This window comes from Eurosta solidaginis, chromosome 4 (assembly GCF_040869045.1).
Source record: "Eurosta solidaginis isolate ZX-2024a chromosome 4, ASM4086904v1, whole genome shotgun sequence".
Taxonomy (NCBI): domain Eukaryota; kingdom Metazoa; phylum Arthropoda; class Insecta; order Diptera; family Tephritidae; genus Eurosta; species Eurosta solidaginis.
The window spans coordinates 126,107,413-126,132,863 of record NC_090322.1 but is presented as its reverse complement, the minus strand read 5'-3'; the positions used below and the strand labels follow the sequence as shown (position 1 = coordinate 126,132,863).

The following is a 25,451-nucleotide window of genomic DNA, read 5'->3' as shown; positions in this document are numbered from 1 at the left end:
ATTTTTTTCATTTTTCCAAATTTTCGATATCGAAAAAGTGGGCGTGATCATAGTCGGATGTCGGCCATTTTTTATACCAATTCAAAGTGAGTTCAGATAAGTACGTGAACTGAGGTTAGTAAAGATACATCGATGTTTGGTCAAGTTATCGCGTTGACGGCCGAGCGGAAGGACAGACGGTCGACTGTGTTTAAAAACTGGGCGTGGCTTCAACCGATTTCGTATATTTTCACAGAAAACAGTTATCGTTATAGAAGCTATGCCCTTACCAACTTTTACAAGGATTGGTAAATTTTTGTTAGACTTATGGCATTAAAAGTATCCTAGACAAATTAAATGAAAAAGGGCGGAAGCACGCCCATTTTGAAATTTTCTTTTATTTTTGTATTTTGTTGCACCATATCATTACTGGAGTTGAATGTTGACATAATTTACTTATGTACTGTAAAGATATTGAATTTTTTGTTAAAATTTTACTTTAAAAATAATTTTTTTTTTAAAGTGGGTGTGGTCGTTCTCCGATTGGCAAATTTTTATTAGGCTTACATATAGTAATAGGGGTAACGTTCCTGCCAAATTTCATCATGATATCTTCAACACCTGCCAAATTACAGCTTGCAAAACTTTGAAAATACCTTCTTTTAAAAGTGGGCGGTGCCACGCCCATTGTCCAAAATTTTACTAATTTTTTATTCTGCGTCATAAGTTCAACTCACCAACCAAGTTTCATCGCTTTATCCGTCTTTGGTAATGAATTATCGCACTTTTTCGGTTTTTCGAAATTTTCGATATCGAAAAAGCGGGCGTGGTTATGGTCCGATATCGTTCATTTTAAATGGCGATCTGGGATGAGTGCCCAGGAACACACATACCAAATTTCGTCAAGATACCTCAGAATTTACTCAAGTTATCGTGTTAACGGACGGACGGGCGGACGAACATGGCTCAATAAAATTTTTTTTCGATACTGATGATTTTGATATATGGAAGTCCATATCTATCTCGATTCCTTTATACCTGTACAACCAACCGTTATTCAATCAAAGTTAATATACTCTGTGAGCTCTGCTCAACTGAGTATAAAAAAATATTAATTCCGTGTTCAAAACAGAAAGCGGCGTTTATTTGTTGAATCACTACAATTAACGACACCTGTTGCAAATCAAAAACAACCAAAATATTACATCAAAACATTCAATTATAGTATACACTTGAAGTGAGAAGCTACAAAATGAAAATCACACTCGCATACTTAGTAACATGCATGGTTTCTTCACTATGGATAAAAAGACTAACTTCGACGCGATCGCTAATCATCGCTGGGTAAATTAATTGCATCTTAGCATTTGTAGTGATTCGCTCAAGTTTTATTAATTGATCAAATGATGCACATACAACACACACACTTATAAGGACTTCCAATGTCAATGGTGCCACTTAGGCGCACTTTGAACACAAATCTGGTGATTTTTCCCGAATATGTAAATACGTTGGGCTTATGCATAGTTTACAAAATTTATCGTTTTTTAAAAGCATTCAGCCCTTGGCATACTTGCCATAGTCATAACGCCTTATGGTGTTTTCTTTTCTGAAAAAAATATTACCCTCATGCTGTACCCTTAAATTCTTTCATTTGAACTAAGTTACCTAGTGCTTTTCAAAGTGGCTTGAATTGTAGCTAACGGTAACCCTACAAATGAAAAGGGAAAAGTTTTGTGAAGGGAGCACACTAACTTACGCAACACCATAGAAGAACCTACAGGGTGACATTATTTTCAAAAAAAAAAAACCACAGCCGTCATAAATGTAGTTTTACTTAACCATATCTATTGGCATCTGTTATTGTTACCTGGAAAAGGAATTGCAGACAAATTGCACGAATAATAAATCAAGTAGCCAAGGCTTCAGAATTTTCAGAAAGGAACTATTTCATAAAAACTTCTTATACAAAGAGTAATAATATAGATGTTTAATTACGTACTTGATACTTTTAGTAACATTTTTTATTTCCTCCGGTAATAAATGTCAAAAATGTACCCATTTAAAAAGATCGAGGAAAAGGTATACGTTAGCAGAAAAATTGGTCGGTACATACGTATCGTAATCCTTAAACTCTCTGTTGCCCCTAAAGTAAAAAGCCTAACGGGTGACAACCGACACACAATACATAAGAGACGTTGATCTTTTGCTGCAGAATTCGTCCTAATGGTCCATCCGTTTAATTGGGCCATAGTCAGTATTTTCTTAAATGCTACAGATTTTAGTTTTCTTGATTAGGGCTATTTTCGCATTTTCTTGAATCATGAGAATTTAATTTGGTGTCGATTTCTTGAATTTATTCCAGAAGAAATGTATCGCGCGATTCTCAAACTTCAGAATACTCGTAACACTGATGAACTTCTCGTTAATCGCTGCGTTTGCAGAAATTGACAAAAAGGGACCAGCTGTCCACGGAAAGGGCTATTTTTGTTCCGAATGGATCAAAGTGGCAACTGTGGCTATGACGGTTATTTTTGTCCCTTAAGTATTCTTTAAATGCGTGCATAATTTCATCAGCCGACTTTTTTGTGGATTCATAAAATCTTGAGATACTATTTGTATTGCACCTGTTTACAACAAATTGTGTATATCATATGGTTTCTTATTAAAGTCCTAAAATTCAGTGATTAGCCCTTTCCATGTTTATTTTTTATTTACGTATAATATAACTAATTTACAACTCGCGACTAATGGGAAATTGTATTGAGAATAATTTTCATTGTATATAACATTCAGACAGATAATAAATTGCGCGATTGTACATGTTTCTTCAAATAGTCTTTGATGCTCTCAATTTTGACTAGATTGTGCCAAATTGAATGCCTAGGTTGGGTTGGGTTGGAGTGCCCTTCCGTGAGGAACTCACATAGACTAAATTAGTCCGTTCTGTTACCAGACAAGCGAACTAAAAAACCCTACCAAAACCCAGGACCAATGTCATAAAATAACTCCGTCCTCTTGGTAAATACTTGAAGCTTTCAAGGACCTATGCCTCCTGTTGCTGCTAGATCTGATAGCTGTATAACTCCTAGTAGCTGTAGTCTTAGCCTGATATTCGTAAGGCACGAGCACAAATTGCGTGCCTAATCAAGTCAAAATATCTATGAACCTTGTGAAGTGCTTCCGATTTTATCACTTGAAAGTCAGCCTTTTAAGAAATTAAATTAGTTGCAATTTTTACGAAAAAAAGTTAAATAAAAACTTTGATTTCTGCATAGTTGGTAGCAAAATTTAGCATTTATTTTGAGTAAACAAGCCCATACATCACTAGATATGATAATTGTTGGCAGTAAAGTTTCTAAAGCTTCAAAGATCCTAACCAATAGATTTTCCGAAACAGCGTTTTGCACAGATTTTAAAAGATATTGTAACGATTTTTACTTGCAAATCCTCTTATTTGCCCTTTTGCTAGAATCGTATCGCTAAACTGTTGAATAAATAACTCCAATATTGAATAACGGAAAAATGGCCTTTATTAAAATACTTCACAATAACACTCAAACTGTGCAACGAATAGCTTAATAACCAAACTGATATCTTAAAGGAAACTGACTTTCAAAATAATAGTGCTATTGCTCGCTAGATATCGTCTTACTCGTAACTGCTTGACAATTCAAATCAAACTGAATTACTTCTTACTCGCCTGCATCGCTTTTATAGTTTACGCTGCATACTTCTAGGCTCTTCGATTTCCAGAAGTTACTAGTTGTTTCGGCTACAAAATCGCCAGCCACAACTACGTGCACAAATTATTGCTCTCTCTTGTGACAACTCAGATAAGGTATATGCATGTGTTTGTAGTTTACAGTCTCCCGCACACACATAAGCGTATAAGTAAATTCATCGGTGTGTGACATCTCATCTCTCGCTGCCTTGTATGTAAATGTTGCTCGCCGGAATGTGTACATATGTGTAGACGCAATTATTGATTCGTTTATGTAGATACATAATGATTGAATTATTGATGTGCATTCACGTCACTGCTTAGATCGGCTTAGAGCTGGCAGCACTCCTTAGTTTTGCTAATATTCGTAACACTGCCCTCCACCTAAGTCTGATCGTCCCGATCAGACAAATCTCTCGATCTAAACGCTGCTAATCTCTCCAAATGAACCACTTTCATTTTGGTTCGTGGTTTGGTAGTGGTTTGTATGCGGTACACTACATCGTTGATCCGTTTTACAACTTTGTATGGGCCTTCCCAGTTACACTGCAATTTCGGGGACAAACCTTTTTTTCGTTGTGGGTTGTATAGCAGCACCAAATCTCCTTCCTGAAACCCTTCCGAATTAATTGCTTTATCGTACCTCGCTTTCATCTTGTCACTCATAATCTTTGCTCGTTGCCTTACCAGATCGTGTATCTCTCTCAGCTCTTCTTCTAAGACATCAGTGGATTTCTTGACATTCCTCTCCGCATCGGCATCTATCCCATACTTCAAATCAGCTGGCAGTCGAAGGTCATTGCCAAAAATTACCTTTGCGGGAGTTTGGCCCGTTGTGTCATGTACTGCCGATCGGTAGGCCATCAAGAATAATGATATGTGTGTATCCCAGTCCTTATGGTACTTGTCGACTACTTTCCTTAAATGCTCCTCCAATGTTCTATTGAAACGTTCCACCATACCATCGGACTGAGGATGCAATGCAGTTGTCCGTGTTTTTCGAATGCCCAACTTCTTGCACAGTTCTTGGAACACAGCTGATTCAAAATTCCTGCCTTGGTCAGAATGTAACTCCATTGGTACACCATACCTTGCAACCCATTCGTTTTTAACCACTTCTGCTACTGTTTCTGCTTCTTGGTTTGGGATTGGGTATACCTCTGGCCATTTACTGAAATAATCCATAACCACCAGTACGTATTTGTTTCCGCGGTTGCTAGTAGGAAATGGACCTGCGACATCCATGGCGATCCTTTCAAATGGTGCACCTGAAATATACTGCTTCATCTGGCCACGACTTCGGGTTTTGGGCCCTTTCGCTCTGTTGCATACCTCGCAATTGGCAATCCACTCGGTGACCGACTGACGGCAACCAACCCAATAGAATCTCTGCTTAATTTTCTCGAGTGTCTTCGTGATTCCAAGATGGCCTCCACTTGGACCATTGTGCAACTCGCTGAGCACGTCAGGAATCCTCTTTCTGGGAACAACTATAAGTTTCTTCTTGCACTGACCATCCTCACTCTCCCATACTCGATGCAAGCAACCGGATATCAATTCCAAACTGTTCCACTGTGCCCAATATGACTTCGCAATGGGACTCTCTGCTGACATATCCTCTCTGCTTGGTCTTTCGTTTCGTTCGAGCCCTTGCATAACATGTGACAGATCTGTATCTTCTAGCTGACACTTTCTTAGTTGTTCCTTGTCCCATTCATCCGTACACGTTATAGTCATTAGCCGGACATCTATAATGTCTTCTTTAGCCTCGGCCTTTGAACAGTGCTTGCATTCCAAACTACATGGCCTTCGTGACATTGCATCGGCATTTCCATGGGTACTACCTTTTCGATGCTCAATGGAAAAGTCATAGCTTTGAAGTCGCTCGATCCACCGTGCCAATTGTCCTTCCGGATTACGGAACTGCAGAAGCCATTTCAATGCTGCGTGATCTGTCCTGACATGGAATCGCTGGCCGTAGAGGTATTTGTGAAAATGTTTAATGCACTCTACCAATGCCAACAGCTCTCTCCGCGTAACACAGTAGTTCCTCTCTGGTTTTCCAATCGAACGGCTGTAATATGCAACTACCTTCTCCTGTCCATCGACCAGTTGTGATAAAACGCCTCCTATAGCATATCCACTTGCATCTGTATCTAGAATAAATGTTGCTCCTGGAATCGGATATGCTAACATTGGGGCAGTGCACAAACGCTCCTTCAATGTTTGGAAAGCCACTTCTTGCTCCTTCTTCCATTCAAAAGCTTTGTTTTTTCTTGTAAGCTCATGGAGGCTATGGGCTACGCTGGAAAAATTTGGTACAAATCGGCGGTAATATGTGCACAGCCCAAGAAAACTCCTCAATTCATGTAGATTCTGTGGTCTTGGCCAATCCTGTACAGCCTCTATTTTTTCCTTCGCAGTGCAGATGCCCTCTGTCGTTACCTTGTGACCCAAATAATTGACTTCCTTTTTAAACAGCGCACACTTTTTGGGACTTAACTTCAGACCAGCGCCAGCTATTCTCTGGAAAACTTCCTCCAAGTTCTTAAGATGTTCATCAAAGTTCTTGCCCAATACGATGATGTCGTCCAGGTACACCAAGCATGTTTTCCAATGTAGTCCTTTCAGTACCTGGTCCATGAGTCTCTCAAAAGTAGCTGGTGCATTACAAAGTCCAAAAGGCATCACTGTAAATTGCCAAAGACCATCACCGACACTGAAGGCTGTTTTCTCTTTATCTTCCTCCTTCACCTCCACTTGCCAGTAGCCGCTTTTCAAGTCCAGCGTGGAAAACCATTTCGTACCAGATAGCGAGTCCAGAGTGTCGTCAATTCTTGGCAATGGGTAGCTATCCTTTTTCGTTACGTCATTCAACTTCCGGTAGTCCACGCAAAACCTCATTTTTCCATCCTTCTTTTTTACAAGTACTACCGGTGAGCTCCATGGACTAGCTGATGGTTCGATGACGCCGCTGTCGTTCATTTCTTGAATGATTTGACTCACAACTTCCCGCTTCGCCAGGGAGCAGTTGTTTTGCCTTACCCTGATAGGCTTCCTCTAGCCCATGCGTCCATGCCGTGATATCATTTGAAAGATCAGTATTACTAGATGAAACGTATTCCTGGAGCTGTTCACAGTTAATAACTACTTCGGCCTCTTGGCATCTTCCCAAAATAGCTCCTTTGGTCAAATTGAATGGTGACTTGAACTCATTGAGTACTCTTACCGGAATACGTCCATCTTGTTTTGTCATAGCCAGGGTTTTTCCTACAAGTATGTTCAGTGCTGATTTATTTTCTGCTTCGACAACCCACAATTTGTTTGTCCCACAATCTCCATCTACCTTTGCCCAGATGACTGCTTCTGATTTTGGTGGTATTTGCTGACTCTCTTCCACCAGCACTCGTTTACTGCTGTAGCCTCTCTCGTAGCCGAAATTAAGTGGCACATCCATGTTTTTATATCGCATCGTCTTGCTTTGCATGTCGATCTTGATGCCCTGGTCGATTAAGAAGTCCACTCCAATTATGATTTCATCAACAATTTCTGCCACTATAAAATTGTGTACTACCATGACGTTCCCAATTGCGACTTCACATTCTACTTCTCCAATTACCTGGGTGTCCTCTCCCGTGGCTGTACGTAATCTTGCTCCAAGCAATGGTCTTATCTTTTTGTTGACTAAATCCGCTCGAATGATGGAATGAGATGCACCCGTATCTACAGTCAATAACCGTTCCTTTCCGTCCACATGTCCTCCAACAGTAAGGTTGCTCGATCTTCTTCCAATCTGCGAGATAGAGATTATGGGGCATTCAATTGCGGGAGCCAGCTGTCGCCCCTTGCGGCTGACTCGATTTAGTTTAACGATTGAGTGGTCTTGGATATTTGCTCATCACCTTCTGCTCTGCGTTTACGACCACCCACATTGTTGGAGCTATTGGGACCGCTGCTGCAATGTCGTGCAATATGACCTGGGTTGCCGCACTTGAAACATTTAATAACTCCGGCATTTTTCTGTTGTGATCCCTTCAGTGCTTCCAAAATAGTGTCTACCCAATCTGGTCTTTCCACTTCTACACGATGAGCTTTGTATGCTGGTTTACTCAATAGTGAGGCCGTTTCCTGAGTCAATGCATGTGATACCGTTTCAGAAAATGTCAGCTTTGGGTTTGCGTATGTAGCTCGCTTCGTTTCCACGTCCCGTATGCCATTTATGAAACTCTGGATTTTTACCCTTTCAGTGTATTCCACGGGTGCGTCCGCATTTGCAAGATGAGCCAATCTTTCAATGTCAGAAGCAAACTCCTGCAAGGTCTCGTTAGCTTTTTGGTAGCGGTTTTGCAATTCTATTTGAAATATCTGTTTCCTGTGTTCGCTTCCGTATCGCCGTTCTACAGCAGCCATCAATGCGTCATAACTGTTCCGTTCGTACTCTGGAATAGTCTGTAAGATTTCGGCAGCTGGTCCTTTCAATGCTACGAAGAGTGCAGCAACTTTATCTTCCACATTCCAGTTGTTCACTGCTGCGGTCTTCTCAAACTGTAGCTTAAAGACCTGGAAAGGAACAGAACCGTCAAAGGATGGTGTTTTTACCTTTGAATTACTCGCTGAAACTGCTGGACGATTTAATTGTAACTGCTCCATACGACCCTTCAAATCATCGACTTCTGCCTGAAATTGAGCGATTTTTGCATCCTGCGCTTCCAGCTTTGATGTTACCCTTGCTTCCTGTGCTTCTAATTGTGAAGACATTTGTGCCACCTGCAATGATAAGCGCTCCTCTTGTTCTTCCATCTTTGATGTTATGCGTGTCTCCTGCGATTCCAGTTGGGATGCCATATATGTCTTCTGTTCTTCCAATTGCGTTTCCATCTTGGATGTAATCTGTGTCGACATTTCTGACATTCGCGTTTCTTGTGCTTCAATCTTCGATGTTATCTGTGTCGACATTTCTGACATACGCGTTTCTTGTGCTTCAATCTTGGATGTTATGCGTGTCTCCTGCGATTCTAGTTGTGATGACATTGTCGATGTTTGAGCAGATATTGCAGCCAAAATCATGTTCAAGTCTGTGCTCGTAACTGTCTGCGATGTTTCGTTTTTCTCTTCAACTTTTGTTACTTCCTCGCCATCAAGATGAAAGTCATACTTGTCCTCATAAATTCCTTCCGCTTCCATTGCCTCTCGTAGCCGTGCCTGAAGTTCAAGTTTAACGCCGCTTGTATTCAATCCACGGCTCTCCAACTCCTTCTTTAGTTGCTGGATCTTCAATTCACTGAACTTTGCCATGTCGTTGTTGTCCTCTGGAATTTATTCAACAATTCCTCTTCTGACACCAATTGTAACGATTTTTACTTGCAAATCCTCTTATTTGCCCTTTTGCTAGGATCGTATCGCTAAACTGTTGAATAAATAACTCCAATATTGAATAACGGAAAAATGGCCTTTATTAAAATACTTCACAATAACACTCAAACTGTGCAACGAATAGCTTAATAACCAAACTGATATCTTAAAGGAAACTGACTTTCAAAATAATAGTGCTATTGCTCGCTAGATATCGTCTTACTCGTAACTGCTTGACAATTCAAATCAAACTGAATTACTTCTTACTCGCCTGCATCGCTTTTATAGTTTACGCTGCATACTTCTAGGCTCTTCGATTTCCAGAAGTTACTAGTTGTTTCGGCTACAAAATCGCCAGCCACAACTACGTGCACAAATTATTGCTCTCTCTTGTGACAACTCAGATAAGGTATATGCATGTGTTTGTAGTTTACAGTCTCCCGCACACACATAAGCGTATAAGTAAATTCATCGGTGTGTGACATCTCATCTCTCGCTGCCTTGTATGTAAATGTTGCTCGTCGGAATGTGTACATATGTGTAGACGCAATTATTGATTCGTTTATGTAGATACATAATGATTGAATTATTGATGTGCATTCACGTCACTGCTTAGATCGGCTTAGAGCTGGCAGCACTCCTTAGTTTTGCTAATATTCGTAACAATATATTAAAATACACCCTAAGAAAATTTTTTTAAATTGTTAGAACCAATAGCAAGGCATGGTATGACACTTTCATAAAGCCATTTCTGAAAGTAGTGAACGTGGAAATAAAATGTTTTTTGATTAACTTGTAAAATTTTAAATTTGGGGGTTAAGGCCAATGTGGCTTTGTATTTGAACAGAAAGTTTTTTTCGGTTAATTCAATTCCGTATTATCTGAATGCCGTATAATATAGACTGATATAGGATATTCACAAGCGTTCCTATTCATGTAAAATTTTAAGGTTTGAGTTGTTTCCATGGTTTCCTCTATAAAATTTGATTAAAGCGTAGCACATACGGCGAACAGGAGACTTTACTAACGTGTTATTTTTTTTATTCTCAATATTTTTTTAATATTTCATATATTTTTTCGTATTTGCATGAGTTTCTAATTTTATATAAAAATTCATATTTTATTGTACCTAATCACTATTAGGCAATAAGTATCACATCGTGTTTTACTATTTATATACATTAAAATACTTTTGGGTAACTTTTCTACATTTTAGCACTTTTTCTCAAAATATTTATTCCTAAAATTTTTGTTTGGTCTGGCAACAATCCTTCCAGCACATTTACATGCACGGAGAGTGGGGACAGAGGGCGTATACTTGATATTTAGTGGTAAAAAAAAAATTGCCTTAAGTCTGTAATATTTATATATTTATATTTATTGTATTTTTCAAAGTTCTCACGTGTAACCGCAGCATTTGTTTGTGCACGAGTATGTATGTATTAATTACAGTATGTATGCATTAGGCCGGGTCGATTTGTGGGGAGGCAAAAAAATTGCCCATTGCTCTGTGAAAATCATATTCTAGGGATCAAAATAAGAAACTTTGCCGAAGGAACCATACCTCTAAAACGAATTATGATGTCCCCCCCCCCCCCCCCCCCTTTGGGTCGTAGGGGCAAATTTTGAAAAATTCCACTTTGAAATGCCTATGTTTTTATACTCAGTTGAGCAGAGCTCACAGAGTATATTAAGTTTGATTGGATAACGGTTGGTTGTACATATATAAAGGAATCGAGATAGATATAGACTTCCATATATCAAAATAATCAGGATCAAAAAAAAATTTGATTGAGCCATGTCCGTCCGTCCGTTAACACGATAACTTGAGTAAATTTTGAGGTATCTTGATGAAATTTGGTATGTAGGTTCCTGAGCACTCATCTCAGATCGCTATTTAAAATGAACGATATCGGACTATAACCACGCCCACTTTTTCGATATCGAAAATTTCGAAAAACCGAAAAAAGGCGATAATTCATTGCCAAAGGCGGCTAAAGCGATGAAACTTGGTAGATGGGTTGACGTTATGACGCAGAATAGAAAATTAGTAAGATTTTGGACAATGGGCGTGGCACCGCACACTTTTACAAGAAGGTAATTTAAAAGTTTTGCAAGCTGTAATTTGGCAGTCGTTGAAGATATCATGATGAAATTTGGCAGGAACGTTACTACTATTACTATATATGTGCTAAATAAAAATTAGCAAAATTGGATGAAGAACACGCCCACTTTTAAAAAAAAAATTTTTTTTAATTCAAATTTTTACAAAAAATTTAATATCTTTACTGTATATAAGTAAATTAAGTCAAAATTCAACTCCAGTAATGATATGATGCAACAAAATACAAAAATAAAAGAAAATTTCAAAATGGGCGTGGCTCCGCCCATTTTCATTTAGTTTGTCTAGAATACTTTTAATGCTATAAGTCGAACAAAAATTTACCAATCCTTCTCAAATTTGGTAGGAGCATAGATTCTGTGACGGTAACTGTTCTCTGTTAAAATGGGCGAAATCGTTGGAAGCCACGCCCAGTTTTTATACACAGTCCACCGTCTGTCCTTCCGCCCGGCCGTTAACACAATAACTTGAACAAAAACCGATATATCTTTATGAAGCTTAGCCCACGTACTTATCTGAACTCACTTTATCTTGGTATAAAAAATGGCCGAAATCCGACCATAACCACGCCCACTTTATCAATATCTAAAATTACGAAAAATGAAAAAAATGCCATAATTCTATACCAACTACGAAAAAAGGGATGAAACATGGTAACTGGATTAGTTTATTGACGCAAAATATAACTTTGGAAAAAACTTTGTAAAATGGGTGTGACACCTACCATATTAAGTAGAAGAAAATGAAAAAGTTCTACAAGGCGAAATCAACAGCCCTTGGAATCTTGGCAGGAATACTGTTAGTGGTATTGCATATATAAATAAATTAGCAGTACCCGACAGATGATTTTCTGGATCACCTGGTCCACATTTTCGTCGATATCGCGAGAACGCCTTCACATATACATCTAAGGGCCAGTCGCTTTTAAAACCCTCATTAATACTTTTAATTTGATATCCATATCGTACAAACACATTCTAGAGTCACCCTGGCCCACCCTAATGGCGATATCTCGAAAAGGCGTCCACCTATAGACCTAATGTCCACTCCCTCTTAAAATGCTCAGTAACACCTTTCGTTTGATACCCATATCGTACAAAAATTCTAGAGTCACCCCTGGCCCACCCTAATGGCGATATCTCGAAAAGGCGTCCACCTATAGACGTAATGCCCACTCCCTCTTAAAATGCTCAGTAACACCTTTCGTTTGATACCCATATCGTACAAACATTCTAGAGTCACCCCTGGCCCACCCTAATGGCGATATCTCGAAAAGGCGTCCACCTATAGACCTAATGCCCACTCCCTGTTAAAATGCTCAGTAACACCTTTCGTTTGATACCCATATCGTACAAACATTCTAGAGTCACCCCTGGCCCACCCTAATGGCGATATCTCGAAAAGGCGTCCACCTATAGACCTAATGTCCACTCCCTCTTAAAATGCTCAGTAACACCTTTCGTTTGATACCCATATCGTACAAACATTCTAGAGTCACCCTTGGTCCACCTTTATGGCGATATCTCGAAAAGGCGTCCACCTATAGAACTAAGGATTACTCCCTTTTAAAATACTCATTACCACCTTTCATTTGATACCCATATCGTACAAAAACATTCTAGAGTCACCCCTGGCCCACCCTAATGGCAATATCTCGAAAAGGCGTCCACCTATAGACCTAATGCCCACTCCCTGTTAAAATGCTCAGTAACACCTTTCGTTTGATACCCATATCGTACAAACATTCTAGAGTCACCCCTGGCCCACCCTAATGGCGATGTCTCGAAAAGGCGTCCACCTATAGACCTAATGTCCACTCCCTCTTAAAATGCTCAGTAACACCTTTCGTTTGATACCCATATCGTACAAAAATTCTAGAGTCACCCCTGGCCCACCCTAATGGCGATATCTCGAAAAGGCGTCCACCTATAGACGTAATGCCCACTCCCTCTTAAAATGCTCAGTAACACCTTTCGTTTGATACCCATATCGTACAAACATTCTAGAGTCACCCCTGGCCCACCCTAATGGCGATATCTCGAAAAGGCGTCCACCTATAGACCTAATGCCCACTCCCTGTTAAAATGCTCAGTAACACCTTTCGTTTGATACCCATATCGTACAAACATTCTAGAGTCACCCCTGGCCCACTCTAATGGCGATATCTCGAAAAGGCGTCCACCTATAGACCTAATGTCCACTCCCTCTTAAAATGCTCAGTAACACCTTTCGTTTGATACCCATATCGTACAAACATTCTAGAGTCACCCTTGGTCCACCTTTTTGGCGATATCTCGAAAAGGCGTCCACCTATAGAACTAAGGATTACTCCCTTTTAAAATACTCATTACCACCTTTCATTTGATACCCATATCGTACAAAAACATTCTAGAGTCACCCCTGGCCCACCCTAATGGCGATATCTCGAAAAGGCGTCCACCTATAGACCTAATGCCCACTCCCTCTTAAAATTCTCAGTAACACCTTCCGTTTGATACCCATATCGTACAAACATTCTAGAGTCACCCCTGGCCCATCCTAATGGCGATATCTCGAAAACGCGTCCACCTATAGACCTAATGCCCACTCCCTCTTAAAATGCTCAGTAACACCTTTCGTTTGATACCCATATCGTACAAACACATTCTAGAGTCACCCCTGGCCCACCCTAATGACGATATCTCAAAAAGGCGTCCACCTATAGACCTCATGCCCACTCCCTCTTAAAATGCTCAGTAACACCTTTCGTTTGATACCCATATCGTACAAACATTCTAGAGTCACCCTTGGTCCACCTTTATGGCGATATCTCGAAAAGGCGTCCACCTATAGAACTAAGGATTACTCCCTTTTAAAATACTCATTACCATCTTTCATTTGATATCCATATCATACAAACACATTCCAGAGTCACCCCTGGCCCACCCTAATGGCGACATTTCGAAAAGGCGTCCACCTATAGACCTAATGCCCACTCCCTCTTAAAATGCTCAGTAACACCTTTCATTTGATTTCCATATCGTACAACTAGAGACACCCCTGGTCCACCTTTATGGCGATATCTCGAAACGGCGTCCACCTATGGAACTAAGGATCACTCCTTTTCAAAATACTCATTAACAGCTTTCATTTGATACCCATATCGTACAAACATATTCTAGAGTCACCCCTGGTCCACCTTTATGGCGATTTCTCGAAAAGGCGTTCACCTATAGAACTAAAGCCCATTCCCTTTTAAAATACTCATTATCACCTTTCATTTGATACCCATATCGTACAAACACATTCTAGAGTCAGCCCTGGTCCACCTTTATGGCGATATCCCTAAATGGCGTCCATCCATAGAACTATGGCCTACTCTCTCTTAAAATACTCTTTAATACCTTCCATTTGATACACATGTCATACAACCACATTCCAGGGTTACCCTAGGTTCATTTTCCTACATGGTGATTTTCCTTATTTTGTCTCCATAGCTCTCAACTGAGTATGTAATGTTCGGTTACACCCGAACTTAGCCTTCCTTACTTGTTTCTTTTTGGAGTTTATTTTTCTCTTTAGAAATTTATTTAGTCAGAACATATGTAAATGAAAAAATGAATTTAACTTAGTAATAGAAAAGAAATTAAAAAAAATTATTAGAAATTAGCGTTTTTACAACCCCCTTTTAAAACCAAGGCATCACTGTGATGCATTTGCATGTCGTAAACATAGTTGTGTGGGTTTTTTATTCAACCGTGGTGTGATGGTATCGTGCTCCGCCTATCACACCGTATGCCCTGGGTTCGCACCACGGGCAAAGCAACATCAAAATTTTAGAAATAAGGTTTTTCAATTAGAAGAAAATTTTTCTAAGCGTGGTCGCCCCCCGGCAGTGTTTGGCAAGCACTCCGAGTGTATTTCTGCCATGAAAAGCTCTCAGTGAAAATTCATCTGCCTTGCAGATGCCGTTCGGAGTCGGCATAAAACATGTAGGTCCCGTCCGGCCAATTTGTAGGGAAAATCAAGAGGAGCACGACGCAAATTGGAAGAGAAGCTCGGCCTTAGATCTCTTCGGAGGTTATCGCGCCTTACATTTATTTTTGTTTTTATTTTACAAAATGAAGGTATCACTGTGACACAATTGCAGATCGTAAAATTGCTTGTGTTGTTTTTTTAAGCCACCACAAGACACAGCAGGTATAATTGAAATTGCCCCTACCCAAAAGTTCGACCCAAAGGGGGGGGACATCAGAATTCGTTTTAGCGGTATGGTTCCTTCGGCAAAGTTTCTTATTTTGATCCCTAGAATACGATTTTCACAGAGCAATGAGCGATTTTTAAATCGCCACGCCCTAGTATGCATATATTAACTGTCAAAAAAATTAGATGTGCATTTGAGTGATTTAAGAGGGATGCGGCGACATCAACAACATTCATATTACATAGGTACAATGACAACAAATATTACTGCAACCGAATAACAAAACCTCATATATAGATACATAAATAGACAACAACAACAGCAACAACAAAGCAGTAGCACATGATGATGAGATGCATCCGCATTAGTGCATCCGTTAATTTAAAAAATATGCAGAAAAAACATTTAACAAAATAAATTTGTAGTGATGTTTGTAGATAAAAATTCTATATTTAATTTCCACAAAGAGAAAATGGCTAAAGTATACTTACAAATAACACTGGATCACAAATTCCAATTTTTCTTTTCTGCACCAGAGACGCCAATATGAAATTCCTATGTAAAATCACCCCTTGATTCCGAAAATCAAGGTTATTTTTAATTCTATGATAACGTTTTTGAGATATTTACGAATTACCGTTTTTTTCAAAAAAAAAAAAAAAAAAAAAAATGGGTCCACTTAATCATATATATCTCAAGAACGAATTGAGCAATTGCAAAACAGTTTGAAGCATTTAAAAGGTAATAATATTGGATATAACCTGTGTATACAATACTTTTTGCTAGGCCCTGCAAATTCAAAGATAACGAACAATCATTACGGATTTTTTAAATGTTTTTTGTAACAATATAAAAGAATTTGTACTTTGCGAGGAAGTATCTCGAAAACTCTTTATTTTTTTGCAGATCTTTTTTTCTCTCTAAGCTCTGTATTATTAAAAAACAAGTAAGGAAGGCTAAGTTCGGGTGTAACCGAACATTACATACTCAGTTGAGAGCTGTGGAGACAAAGTAAGGGAAAATCACCATGTTGTAAAAAGAACCTAGGGTAACCCTGGAATGTGTTTGTATAACATGTGTATCAAATGGAAGGTATTAAAGAGTATTTTAAGAGGAAGTGGGCCATAGTTCTATAGATGGACGCCATTTAGAGATATCGCCATAAAGGTGGACCAGGCCTGACTCTAGAATTTGTTTGTACGATATGGGAATCAAATGAAAGGTATTAATGAGTATTTTAAAAGGGCGTGGGCCTAAGTCCTATAGATGGACGCCTTTTCGAGATGTCGCCATAAAGGTGGACCAGGGGTGACTCTAGAATTTATTTTGTACGATATGGGAATCAAATGAAAGGTATTAATGAGTATTTTAAAAGGGCGTGGGCCTAAGTCCTATAGATGGACGCTTTTTCGAGATATCGCCATAAAGATGGACCAGTGGTGACTCTAGAATTTGTTTGTACGATATGAGTATCAAATGAAAGGTGTTAATGAGTATTTTAAGAGGGCGTGGGCCTTAGTTCTATATGCGGACGCCTTTTCGAGATATCGCCATAAAGGTGGACCACGGGTGACTCTAGAATTTGTTTGTACGATATGGGTATCAAATGAAAGGTGTTAATGAGTATTTTAAAAGGGAGTGGGCCTTAGTTCTATAGGTGGATGCCTTTTCGATATATCGCCATAAAGGTGGGCCAGGGGTGACTCTAGAATTTTTTGTACGATATGGGTATCAAATGAAAGGTGTTAATGAGTATTTTAAAAAGGAGTGGGCCTTAGTTCTATATGTGGACGCCTTTTCGAGATATCGCCATAAACGTGGACCAGGGGTGATTCTAGAATGTGTTTGTACGATATGGGTATCAAATTAAAGGTATTAATGAGGGTTTTAAAAGGGAGTGGCCCTTAGTTGTATATGTGAAAGCGTTTTCGATATATCGACCAAAATGTGGACCAGGGTGATCCAGACATCATCTGTCGGGTACCGCTAATTTATTTATATATGTAACACCACGAACAGTAATCCTTCCAAGATTCCAAGAGGTTTTGATTTCGCCCTGCAAAACTTTTTCATTTTCTTCTACTTAATATGGTAGGTGTCACACCCATTTTATCAAGTTTTTTTCTAAAGTTATATTTTGCGTCAATAGACCAATACAATTACCATGTTTCATCCCTTTTTTCGTATTTGGTATATAATTATTGCATTTTTTTCATTTTTCGTAATTTTCGATATCGAAAAATTGGGCGTGGTCATAGTCGGATTTCGGCCATTTTTTACACCAATACAAAGTGAGTTCAGATAAGTACGTGAACTGAGTTTAGTAAAGATATATCGATTTTTGCTCAAGTTATCGTGTTAACGGCCGAACGGAAGGACAGACGGTCGACTGTGTATAAAAACTGGGCGTGGCTTCAACCGATTTCGCCCTTTTTCACAGAAAACAGTTATCGTCCTAGAGTCTAAGCCTCTACCAAATTTCACAGGGATTGGTAAATTTTTGTTCGACTTATGGCATTAAAAGTATCCTAGACAAATTAAATGAAAAAGGGCGGAGCCACGTCCATTTTGAAATTTTCTTTTATTTTTGTATTTTGTTGCAACATATCATTACTGGAGTTGAATGTTGACATAATTTACTTATATACTGTAAAGATATTAACTTTTCTTTTAAAATTTGAATTAAAAAAAATTTTTTTTTAAAAAGTGGGCGTAGTCGTTCTCCGATTTTGCTAATTTTTATTAAGCAGACATATAGTAATAAGAGTAACGTTCCTGCCAAATTTGATCATGATATCTTCAACGACTGCCAAATTACAGCTTGCAAAACTTCTAAATTACATTCTTTTAAAAGTAGGCGGTGCCACGCCCATTGTCCAAAATTTTACTAGTATTCTATTCTGCGTCATAATTTCAACTCACCTACCAAGAAATTTTCGATATCGAAAAAGTGGGCGTAGTTATTGTCCGATATCATTCATTTTAAATAGCTATCTGAGATGAGTGCCCAGGAACCTACATACCAAATTTCATCAAGATACCTCAAAATTTACTCAAGTTATCGTGCTAACGGACATACGGACGGACGGACATGGATCAATCGAATTTTTTTTCGATACTGATGATTTTGATATATGGAAGTCTATATCTATCTCAATTCCTTTATACCTGTACAACCAACCGTTATCCAATCAAAGTTAATATACTCTGTGAGCTCTGCTCAACTGAGTATAAAAATGTGCTTTCATTCAACAAAATCGATGGACTACCACAAAAGTTATAAGCATTCATGTAAATATATCCATTTAATACTTAAGTACCCTACTGGTACATATGTGTCAGTATTCGTATATCAGTTAGTTAGCAGATAGATTTTCGAAGGGTTATTAGATACAAAAAACTGTTAGTGTGATTTTCTCAAACCCAGATACACTTCAAGCAAGAGCTTATTTTTAAGGCAGGTAGTGTTTTCTTTGTAGAACTAGGGAACCTTTTTGTCTAGGTAGGCTTGAAGTTTTACTTGATCTAAGTATAAATAATAGTACATGCGCTTTGTTCCTCCATAATATATGCAAGGCTCGTCAGATACTGTACAGTTTATAATTGCAGTTTATAACCCGTCATTTACTTAAGAATATAATATGAATAAAAGGGCGCAAGAGTTTGAGTGTACAAATGATCCAGATATGTTCTGTTTCATCTGCGGTCAATTTATCGTTAAAAGGATGCGACGTGTGTTTTCAAATCCTTTGAAAGGTACATACTATAAGTATTATGGAATTGAACCTAAAACAATGAAAAACTGTGGACGCCGAATGCTATGTGTACCACATGTCGAGTCGAATTGATTTTTTCGGAAACCGGAACAAAAAGGTACCTTGTAAAAATTGGGAATTTGCTCCCTTTTAATGCATAGCTGACTAATTTCTGAAAATATCTATTTAGGCGACATATGAAATTTATTACACCAATGAAGTGGAGGGAACCAACTTTCCATTCAAAGGACTGCTATATTTGTACTACAAAAGTACTTGGGGTTGGAAAGTCAAGAAAAGTAACCTATGCGAGCGCATCTACAGTGTCATTACCAGAACTAAATTCAACGGAAGCTACATTGCCGGAATCAAATTTAACTTTAGTTGCGGCTCCAGGTTCATTGTCAACAGCAGTATCTGATTACGCGGCATCATGTTGTACTGGGTTTCAAACGGAAAACGAAAGAAACTCTTTGGCACAAGCACAACTCAATGATTGGATACGTGATTTGGAATTATCAAAGGAAAAGGCCGAACTACACGCCTCTCTTATGCAACAATTTAAATTTGCTTCATCCGATGTTAAGTAACGTATTATAGAACTCGTCACGAACAATTTTCCAAGTACTATACGAAGGAGGACAGTGTTTGTTACTGCAAAGACATTGCTCGTCTATTCAAACAGTTTGGTGAGCCATATGATTCAAAAGAGTGGCGACTGTTCACAGACAATAGCAATAAATTAAGTTTAAAGGTCGTATTATTGCGTATTGGCAACCAAAAGCCATCTATCCCGATCGCGCATGCAGTAAATACGAAGGAAACGTATGAGATAATGCAAAAATTGCCGAAATTATTCAAATGCGAAGAACCTGATTGGAAAATATATGCCGATCTTAAAATCGTTGGAATGCTATGTGATCTACAAAGTGGATACACAAAATACTATTGCTTTCTATGCAAATGGGATAGCAGAGCTCGTCAAGACCACTACATCATAAAGGATTGACCAGAGCGAATCGAGTTTCAAGTTGGGGTGGATGACATAAAATACTCCCCACTTATAAAGAAGGAAAAAATAATTCTACCTACGCTCCACATCAAGCTCGGCGTTATCAAAATCTTTGTCAAAGGCTTTGGACAAAGAAGGCGAAGCTTTTCATCATTTGAAGACAATTTTTTCAGAGATTTCAGAAGCAAAAATAAAGGAAGGAATTTTTGTGAGACCGCAAATAAGGAAAATGATAACCAATAACCATTTCAAAGAACTATTGTCACCAGTGGAGGCAGCAGCGTGGGATTCTTTTGAAAAGGTCGTTAAGTACTTCTTTTTTAGGCAAACACAAAAGTCCTAACTACGAGATGATAGTGAACGATTCAATCAAAAACTATGCGGAAATGGTTAAACAAAAAAACATATCTAAGACCGTTTTATTAGTTAACTAAAACCTATCTGCCCGATAAACAAAAAATTTGTATGAAAATTTTTAAATTTTTTTGGGAATATATAGCCATAAATCTGAATTCATCGTCCAGTTCCGAACAAACAAGAACGAGAAAATTTTAAACAAATAATTTGTTCTGAATTGAAAGATAAATCCAGCCTAAGAAAATTATATACTAGTGTGTCACTTATGTATTTATCTTATATACTATTTTATTTTCTTTCAGGAGTAAATATGTCTTTAAAAATTCATTTTCTACACTCCGATTTAATTTTTTCCCTGCAAAATCTTGGCGACGAAAGTGACGAGTATAACAAAAGGTTTCACCAGCAAATGAAAATGATTGCTAGTCGGTATCATATTTATTTGAATGCTTATAACTTTTGTATTAGTTCATTGATTTTGTTGAACGATATCTTATTTTTTTTTTTAATAAAACAGAGGTTAGAGAGAGAAAAAAAAAAAATCTGCAAAAAAAAAAGTTTTCGAGATCCTTCCTCGCAAAAAAAATTGAAAAAATCCGTAATGATTGTTCGTTATCTTTGAATCTGCAGGGCCTAGCAAAAAGTTTTGTATCCACAGTTATAGAAAATTTTATTACTTTTTAGAAGCTTCAAACCGTTATGGAATTGCTCAATTCGTTCTTGAGGTATATAACTAAGTGGACACAATTTTTTTTTTTTAAACGGTAATTCGTAAATATCTCAAAAACGTGACCATAGAGTTAAAAATAACCTTGATTTTCGGAATCAAGGGGTGATTTTACATAGGAATTTCATAATGGCATCTCTGGTGCATTTTGGCTGTAAACCAGTGTAATTTTACATAGTTCAGTGTTATCAGACTTTATTTTATACGATAACGATAAGGATGATATTAGATGAATTATTTTGCTTGTGTTTAAATGAGATGCAAATGTTTAGCTTTGATGTGTTTAAATGTGTTTTTTTCATGGTTATCAACTTTTTGCACATATCAGGGTTATTTTATTTTTATTTTCGACGTTTTTTTCTGTGAATTTTGTTACTGAAGCTATACAAATAAATGTCAAAAACGTTACGAAAATGTCGAGTTTTTATTTGGAATTTTTTATTGCAGTTTTGTCTTACAAAGTAACAATTTATATGTCCCTAAAATTTTTTATTGATTTTTGACAACTTTCTTTTCTCGAAGCGTGTTTTGGATTTTTCTCCATAAGGAGGAAAAAACATTTCCTTTTATATGGAGAAAATCTGAAACCCCATTCGGAAAAAATTGTCAAAAGTAATGCGTATTTTTTAGAGACCTTAATTTGTACTTTGTCAGACTAAAATTGATTGGGATCCAAAGCTGCATTTTCAAGTTCAGAGAACTCATAATAAAAAGTTCAAAATTTTTGTTAAATGACTTCGAGGTTTCGATTTTTTTGGAAACGTTCATAGGCGCTTCTTCTCAAAATATGGAATGTAAAAAGGAAAAATTTAATTGAAATTTGTAAAAACGGTAATACCAATGGAAATCTTCCTGTTCGTTTGGAATTATAGCTCTGTATAATCGATTAGTCGATTGGCCAATGTTGTTTGGTAAAATAATAGACTATCACTAATCGCTAAGTTTTTAGCATTCTACTAGTGTTTTTTTTTTCTTCTAAATTTCCAATGACTATTGCCGTTTGTAAAGACGTAGTGGAGTAAGCGGATGCCATCTGCATCTTAGACATTTTGCAATCTGCTTCTTTGGTATTCCCGGAATCAGAAGATAAATTCCATTCAGAAACTCACTTTGCACTTTTTATGGCAAAAAATTTAATTAAAAAACTGTGAGTATTAGAATAATGACAGTCAATTTTATGCTATGTTGAAATCGAATAGCAGCTAGTCGATTGTCAATCAATGTAAAAGTCGCTACACCACCAATCGACTACTCGATTAGCTAAATAATCGATTGCCAACAAGAGCCCTACTTGGAATGCACCGCGGCGATCGATGAGCTTGAATTTTCGGCATACCGTGGGTCCTTCACGGAATACCCCATCGCCAACAATCCCTGTTAATTTCCAGCTATGTGGTGACCAAATTCCCAAGCCCACTCGCTTGTCTAGGGACTGAAGAGGTTTAAACAAATAAAAGAACAGCACGAAACCTAATTCGAAACCTCATTGATATCAGCCATTGCGGCCAAACAGAAGCATGAAGTGTCGCTAGCTATGTCCAATGCAGTTCAAGTGACACGCAAATTGCATTCATTACCATTTCATTAAGTCAGTAAAAAATGCATGACGAGAAAGATGCTCCTATCTCCCATGTCTCTTGCACCGATTCAAGGCAACCAAGAGCTCTATTGTCCTATTATTCACATCGGGCTTCTGTTTTATTAGGGGTTTGCATCCAGTTGTCATATTCTGCCCATATAGTCAGTATGTAAAGATATTCGTGTGAAACATCGCTCGTGGTGTTCGGAAATTTTCCCCTGGTCTCTTGCTATTGGCTTCGAGGACCGCCAGAAGCTCGGAAGGAGGAACATAGTCCAACCTTTCCGAATACCTTTACAGAGTCTGGAGTGATTCCGTGTCACTCCACATCGCAACGACATTTTTTAAATGCCCTTCGATGTCTACGAAGGCGCTTGATGTGAAATCTTTGTCATATTGGGAATCCTCGGCTTGCAATCATCTGCGTTCTTTTTTAATTTATTGATTCTACCCTGCGCAACCCTATATATGGGGCATTCCATGTCAATTTATCCCAGGGATGGGTTTTGCTTCTCTGAAATTTGGACGGTTCTTCCTGACTCTAAAAAAGCCTGCTATAACTTTGAAATTTTATTCTTAAACATATGACATAGATCGCACAATTTGTTACCAAGTTATTGAAAAAACGTCACATTAAAAATAAACTAGAACTTATCCTAAGCCCAAGATATTTTTATTACATATTTTGTTTAATCTCAACTCGAAATAATATCCTACCTCCTTTTTGTTTACAACACTTAACGTTTTAACACAAATTATATTGTTTGGAAATTTTATATTTCAAAAAAAAAAAAAAAAAAATTGGTTGCACAATTTCAAATAAAACTAGCACATTTTATTCAACTTTCAGCTTTATAGTTATTTGATTTATTATATTTTAGCTTTGAAATAACAGCTTATTTTTCGCGCTACCGTTCCACACGCATCGAACGTTCAACAACTAAATGAATATCAAATTCTTTAGCAGCTTCGCTATTCAACAGCAGCGCGCATCATAAACCAGCGTCAAACAGATAAATAGATACTTTTTGTATTAAGTAGATGCATGCACATTGGGGTGTGCTATTTTTAGGAGATTAAACTCCTATCCGATAGTCTAGTGGTTCTTCAAAAGGACTCTTTGCAAATGTGAGTGTACTCACCAAATATGACTGAGTCAACATCAAAGGACGTGGCTTCGGACGAGAGTGTTTGTCAACAAATCAAGCAGGAGGACGGGTTAAAGTCCCACTTCAGGTTAGTAACGTGCACTATTATCTTTTTGATTTCTCTGAAAAAAGCTAGCTACTTTTAAGCTGCAGTGCCTGAAAAATAGTCTGAAGTGATTATACGGGTTGGGTAGAATAATATTTATATAATGATTTTGGTGTGCTAATTTTCATAAAATAATAAAAAGCAAATTCGTAACACCTGGACGACTATGACATATACTAGAAAATCAACTTATAAATTGGCAAACTTCTTTAAAAAATACAGCATTAAAACAGCGTTCAAAACATCGAACAATCTATGGCGAAAACTAAGAACTAGCACTAACTCAGAGGATCCGTTTACAGCCACGGCGTTTACAAGCTTACCTGCGGATGCCAACATAGTTACATAGGACAAACAGGACGGCAAATAAGAACGAGGTTCTGAGTAAAAATTAGAGATTACAAGAAAAAAAACACGGAATCCAAACATTATACTATATATATCTAACTTCGGAATGACATGGTCGAAAATGAATGTTCGCCAACAAACATCAATAAAACAGTTAGTTTCCTTCACATACAAGCAAAAGGCCGACGTCTGAACGTAATCGAAATCATGAAATCGACAAGCAGAAAACATTAGACGGTAGAATAATAAACGAACAGATAAACACAATTTCTGACACAGTATTTGGGCCTTTAAAACTTGTTTACAAGAAACAAAGTAATCACACAGATACAACAGACATGCAATCAACAACAAATAAACACAAAACAATAAACGCACCAAAGCAACAAACCCACAAAGAAGTTCAAATGACTGCCTTTTACCTGCCTCAGTCAGGCACACAAATCGATCAGTAAAAAGCACCCCCGGTTCTGAATGAACACCCAGCACATACACATAAATATACACAAACATCAATTTTGACAATACCTGCACATGTACCTACGAACTATAAATACAAGACAAATGACAACAACAGATCAGAACGAAAATCGTCACTGATGATGGCACAACGCCGAAACCGGTTTGTCTCGAAACCAAATTTGACAAGTTATGACGGAAAATTGTTCCAATGTACAAAAACGTATAAGGCTATAAAAATTACCAAATATATAATGATTTTGCTAAAAAATTCTGTGCTCAATATTCTGTAATACGTAATTCTGTATGTTAAAATTCAGTATTCTGTTTTTCAAAATTCCATACAGTTAAATTATGTAACTTCAAAATTCTGTATTGAATATATATTGCTCATAACGCGGGCTGTTACGTTACATAACTAAATAAATGTAAGACGCGATAACCTCCGAAGATACTTTAGGCCGAGCTTCTCTTCCAATTTGCGTCGTGCTTCTTTTAATTTTTTCCAAAAATTGGAGGGGACGGGACCTACTTGTTTTATGCGACTCCGAGAGGCATTTGCAAGCAGATGAGTTTTCACTGAGAGCTTTTCATGGCAGA

The 25,451-nt window shown here is 37.9% G+C and overlaps 1 protein-coding gene across 1 annotated transcript in view; it reads right to left on the bottom strand.

Annotated features, from left to right (window-relative positions):
* The window catches only part of Tsp5D (Tetraspanin 5D), a 100,926-nt gene extending 77,187 nt beyond the window's left edge, over positions 1-23,739 (bottom strand). Inside the window, exon 1 of the mRNA XM_067782842.1 lies at positions 23,508-23,739. The gene's annotated coding sequence lies outside the window, so the exon portion shown is untranslated. The remainder of the gene's footprint in view (positions 1-23,507) is intronic.
* Positions 23,740-25,451: the final 1,712 nt, after the last annotated feature.